The following is a 6,000-nucleotide window of genomic DNA, read 5'->3' as shown; positions in this document are numbered from 1 at the left end:
GAGGGTTTTGCTCTCCCCCTACTCCCTGGGGTCCCAGCTGGTAGGGCAAGGGCTGCTGATGTTGGGCTTTCTTCATTTCCTCTGTCAGCACCCATAAAAGTGGTCTCCCACCCCACAGGCATCACTGCCTGGTGTCACCACATCAGATTTATGGCTGCCAATGTCCCCCTCTGCTGGTGCCCACACTTGCCAGCACTCCCCAAGGGAGCCCACAGTCCATGCGGCCCCTCTCACTGTCTCATCCTGAGCTTCTAACCACAGAACCTTCTTTCATCCCCTTCTATGAGAAACTTGGGGGCAGGGGTGTCACAGGCCCTCTCTGTCCAGACCAGCCACACCACCTCATCTACTTCACATGTGCATATTTGCAGAGTATTCGGAAAGGTTTGCATCTCCGTGCCCCTCTCCACTCCAAGTTCTAGGGTACACCCAGAGAATGGGACTGGGGTGGGGGTTGGGCCAGGAAGATGCCTGGGCCTGCTCAGGATTTTTACTGCACCAAGTGGCTTCAGCTTTGATGCTCAATATCTAGGGCCTAGCTTCTTTTGTTTCTTCTAGAACATCCCTGCCCTGGGGACAACCTTGTTGCCATCTGTACCAGGGCAGGGTGGTATGACACACTAGGGAAAGAAGCTAGTAGTTTCAAACATCAGCCTACCACACCTTTTGCCCTGTTTTCTGAGTATAGACTGACTCACCTTGTAGCACTCCAGGGACGTTTTGTGTTCCTGGCTAAGTGTAGGGTGGAGTCAAGGCTGCTGGAAGAAGTTTCCTTCCTTCCTTCCTTCCTTCCTTCCTTCCTTCCTTCCTTCCTTCCTTCCTTCCTTCCTTCCTTCCTCCCTCCCTCCCTCCCTCCCTCCCTCCCTCCCTTCCAACTTCTCTCTTTCTCTTCCTTCTGCCTCCCTCCCTCCCTCTCTATCTCTTTCTTCTTTCTTTTCTTTTCTTTCTTATCAGTTGTGGAGCTTGAACTGGGCCTGGGTACTATCCCTGAACTCTTCAGCTCTATCACTTTGAGTCACAGGGCCACTTCTGCTTTTCTGGTAGAGATAAGAATCTCATGGACTTCCCAGCCCAGGCTGGTTTTGAACCACGATCCTCAGATCTTAGCCTCTTGAGTACCTAGGATTACAGGTGTGAGACACCAGCACCTAGCATGGAAGAAGTTACTGAGGGTTAGTATTCAGCCCCTTCTGGGAGGGTAGAAAGAGCTCCTAGTTGCATACAACAGAAAATAATTCTGATTACCTGCCACCTGAGGAGACTCTTCTGGAAGAATGATTGGGTGGTCCATTGGGCAGGAACCCAGAAGACAGAGGCAGAGACATAGGGAGGGACCAGTGAGGATGGTTGTGCTGTGGTCAGGGTCGCCCGCCCCCACTCCCTACCCCTGTTGATATCAGCTGCTTGGCCCATGACAGAGACACCCCAGAACATCTCAGTGGTCTCAGCTTCTCTGTGACCCTCTAACAGTGTCAGAGTCCTAGGTGAGATGAGCCCAGGAGAAGTGTCCATGTAATCTCTTCAGGGACCGGAGGGAAATGTATGTTGGCCTTTCCTGGGTTCCCATAGGGGACCCAGCCTCCAGCCCATGTTGGATCTGCCCCACTCCTTGCCATGTGTGTTTGGCTGCTAAGCAACCCCAAAGAACAAACAGCATCCATCTCTCTTAATTTCCCTTGAATTTACAGTTGCCAAGAGGCAGTTTCTAACCTGCTCCGTGTGGGCAGTCTGATACCTAGAGTGCTACTTGTTGATGCCGCTCTGCAAGCTGGCCAAGTACTGTGACATCATCTAAACAGACCAAACGCTTCTAGGTAATTCTACCACCATGGATAGCATCATAGCTAACATTTATGGAGTAACATGCCAGGCATTAGGCTGAGTGCTTTAAGTGGATGATTGCATTGTGTCTTACACTTAGTTTTCCATGGGTGGGGTGTGGGGGAATAGGAGAGGGTGATTGTGGCTTTCCCACATTCACACAGATCTAAAAGAGTAGAAGAGGGACTATGAACCTGTCAGGCTCTGCTCTTCCATGATCCAGCAGAGACAGACATTAAAACAATTAGCAGAACCATATATGTTATTTCAATGGGAAAGAACGGTGTGAAAAGAAACAAAAGACAATCCATAGGCAAATGTCTCAGGAAGAATTTTAGTGTTTTGCTTTTATGTGCTATTACTGGGCTTGAACTCAAGGTCTTGTGCTCTTGCTTGGCTTTTTCCACTCAAAGCTGATGCTCTACTACTCGAGCCACACCTCTACTTCTGGCTTTTGGCTGGTTCAGGAGATAAAAGTCAGATTTTTTTTTTCTGCCCTGAGCTGGCTTCAAACTATGATCCTTAGATCTCAGCCTCCTGAGTAGCTAAGATTACAGGCATGAGCCACTAGCACCTGGCTTTCAGAAAGAACTCTGAAAGGGTGACCGAATAGCAGAGATTTAGCCAGGCAAAAAGCAAAGTGGCTAAAGATGACAGCAGGTGGCAGGAAAGACTGGAATATTCCAAGAACAAAGAAAGGCCAAAGCAACGGAACCAAGAAAGCTTGGGGCATCTGGGTTGGCCCCCACAAGAGCTCAGCTCAGAAGTCTTGGCCTGTTTCACTGACTACCCATCCTCTAAGCTCTAACCTTGACAGCACCATCCTAACCCACGTGCTTCCTCTGGCCCTCCACCATGCAAGTCAGACCTCACCATGCCTCGGCTTTCCTTAAGCTCAGGGAAAAAGCTGAGTCTCCCAGTGGTCTATGAGGCCCTTCATGAGCTGGACCTCCCGTGTCTCAGCTCTTATGCATGGACCTCGGCTCCCGGTCACTTAGCTGCAGCCACTCTTGGCTGTTGTCTTTCTGTTGCCCAAGGGGCCTTTGCCCTGGCTCTTCCCCTCATGTCTGCAAGTCTCTCTTCATCCTGCTGGCTTGTGCAGGCATGTTCTCCCATGAAGACAGAAAGGCAGAAGCCCTCTGTTTGTCTCTGTCTGTGCACATCCTCCCAGCCATTGCAGGTGTGTAGCTGAGGCCAGAGTCCACATGGAAGGATGGTTTGGGGGGAGGTGTTGGTGACACCCTTGTGCACTTGACCCATGACCTGAGCGCCATCTTGCCCTCCCTTGCCATCCCTGCATCAAGTGTCAGTCATTCCATTACCGTTCTGTTTTCATCAATGCAACATTCATGGAGTGTTTGCACAGGGTAGTTTGAGTCTCTGCCATTCCTGGGGGCAGGGGAGGGGGGGTTGGAACTTTTTCTCTGCAAAGGATCAGATAGTAGCCAGCTTAGGCTCCTGTAGCCCTGCCATCTCTTCTGCAGCAGGTCCACTCTGCTAATGTAGTGTGTGGCAGCTGTCGGAAGTGTAGTTGAAAGGCTGTGACTCTACAGGGGCCAAGCCTGTCCTCTGCCTGGTTTCTTCCATCAGTGGCCTTGTGGATTTAGATATCTAGATCTCCTCTGGAAGCCACATGTTGACCGTGGTACAGGCCTGGCCTTTCTGGTCGCAGAGCAGCTAAGATGGAGGTCTCCATCTTTCACCCTCCACATTCTCCTTTTACAGAGGGAGAAATGAACTTCTACGGTGTGTAGCAACTGGGACGTATGGGTTTGTCTCCTACCTATGTTTATGTTACCTTGTTGGCACATGGAAGGCAGAAGCAAGTAGTGGCTGTCGATGTCATCATTGAGCGAAGTCTTACAAGAGAAGACAGGCACAGATAAGAATGGATGGATCTGTAAGCAACGCTAACATGAAATAAGTCTCCAAAAAATGGGCAGTCACTGTTGGAAAAGGCAAGTGTTTCTAGCAGCCAAATAGAAATCATATTGCAAAGGCCTTTAGGTTAAGGGAGTTATGGGTGTGGCTCAGCAGTACTGAGCATGTGTGTAGCAGGTATCAATCATTAGCACTGGAAAAGTTGAAAATCAAAACAATAAAAGTATGAGACACTGGTGGCTCACGCCTATAATCCTAGCTACTCAGGAAGCTGAGATCTGAGGAACATGGTTCAAAGCTAGCCTGGGCTGAAAAGTCTAGGTGAGAATCATCTCCAATTAACCACCAGAAAACTGGAAGTGGCACTGTGGCTCAAATGGTAGAGTGCTAGCCTTGAGCTGAAGAACTCAGGGACAGTGCCAAGTCCCAGAGTTCAAGCCCCACAACCGACAAAAACAACAACAAAAAACAATAAAAGTGCCAGGCTTATGCCTGTAATAATAGCTACTCAGGAGTCTAAGATCTGAAAACAATGATTTAAACCAGTTCAGACAGAAAAGTCCATAAGAACTCTTAGCCTTAATTGACCAGCAAAACAAAACAAAACAAAAAAAAAAACAACAGAAGTAGAGGTGTGGTTCAAGTGGTAGAGTGCCAGCCTGGATCAAAGAAAACTAAGCAAGAGGGCCTGAGTTCAAGACTCAGTACTAGCACAAAAAGTAATTTAAGAATTTTTTTTAAGTTGTAAACAACAAAGGTCCATGAAGGCTCAGCCTTGTGCAAGTCAGAGTGGGGGAATGTCCCTCCCCTGGACCTGGGAACCTTCATCTTTCCACCTTTACTGGAGAGGGAATGGCTTGAGAACTGAATCTGAAGAGGAACTTCCTGTGTGGTTGCTGGCATCTGGGATGGCCCAGAAGTAGGCAGCTAAGGAGATGGTTTCAGGTTTTGAGGGAGTTGTGCTGTCAAAGAAATCATAAACCAGGAGAAAAAAAATCTATGGACCCTTTGGGGTTTCAAACCATCTTCAGACCTCAAAACATCTCCCAGCAGGAGCTGTGGGCCACCTGAGCAGGCAGCAACCAGGCAGACACAGTAGTCTACACCCACTTCCAGTGTGGGGCTGACTAGAGGGACCATTGAAGGGTGAGACCCCGGGGTGGGGACGGGTCATAGAGAACAGGACAGGGTGACTTCCCTAGCGGGCACAAACCCAGGCCCTGGCCTTCCCCTCAGCCTGCCGAGACCCACGGTGCCATTGCTATGAGCAGAACTGTGTTCCTCTTCCATTTTCCTACATAAAGATGATGATGGACTGCTTTTCTTGTCTGAGCCCTCACGACACTGGATATAGGAAGTGTGTGTGTGTGTGTGTGTGTGTGTGTGTGTGTGTGTGTGTGTTAGGATTGACATAATTTTTTTCTTTGTTTCTTTTTAAAAAAAAGTAATACTATTTATTTTAACTTCAAAAACATTTCAACATTCTAAACATACAAAAAAATAACAGAACGTTGCAAATTGTGTTTAAGTACAGAAGGTTCTTGAACTTTCCATTGCTGACAATGAACAGTTCCAGTTTGTGTAAAAACAGGATTTAAAACCTACTACACTGGGGCTGGGGATATGGCCTAGTGGCAAGACTGCTTGCCTCGTATACATGAGGCCCTGGGTTCAATTCCCCAGCACCACATATACAGAAAATGGCCAGAAGTGGCGCTGTGGCTCAAGTGGCAGAGTGCTAGACTTGAGCAAAAGGAAGCCAGGGACAGTGCTCAGGCCCTGAGTTCAAGCCCCAGGACTGGCAAAAAAAAAAACAAAAACAAAAACCTACTACACTGAACTAAAAAAAAAAATACACTTCTCATGCCAGCTGACCCCTCCCCCATTTCCACAGCTAAGAATGGCAGCAAATGCTATGTCACTATATACAAAAACAAGACAACCTGAAGCTAAATGGATGCCCACTGCAGTGTCAACAGGTCCAGCCTCATAGTGCATGCCCTGAGCTATGGCCCCTCCAAAAGGCATCCACAGCCTCAACGCCAAGCAAGGAGCATCAAGAGTCTCTCTCGGTTGTTTTGTTCTTTTTACAAACTAGAGATATGTATAGCTGGTAACTCAGGATTTCTAGCCAATAACCATAGAGTTAACACCACCTTACGGATTGAAAACATAATGCTAGAAACATCTTCAAATGGTTTGTCACACCCACAGCAAAGTGCACAGAGAGGAGAACACAAGTGCCTTTTCTTTTTAAAAATGTTTGCAAATATGTACAACTTTGATACAGTTTCAGGT

The sequence above is a fragment of the Perognathus longimembris genome, chromosome 17 (assembly GCF_023159225.1).
Source record: "Perognathus longimembris pacificus isolate PPM17 chromosome 17, ASM2315922v1, whole genome shotgun sequence".
In the NCBI taxonomy this organism is placed as follows: domain Eukaryota; kingdom Metazoa; phylum Chordata; class Mammalia; order Rodentia; family Heteromyidae; genus Perognathus; species Perognathus longimembris.
The sequence above is the reverse complement of the archived record's forward strand: the minus strand, read 5'-3'. Positions refer to the sequence as shown.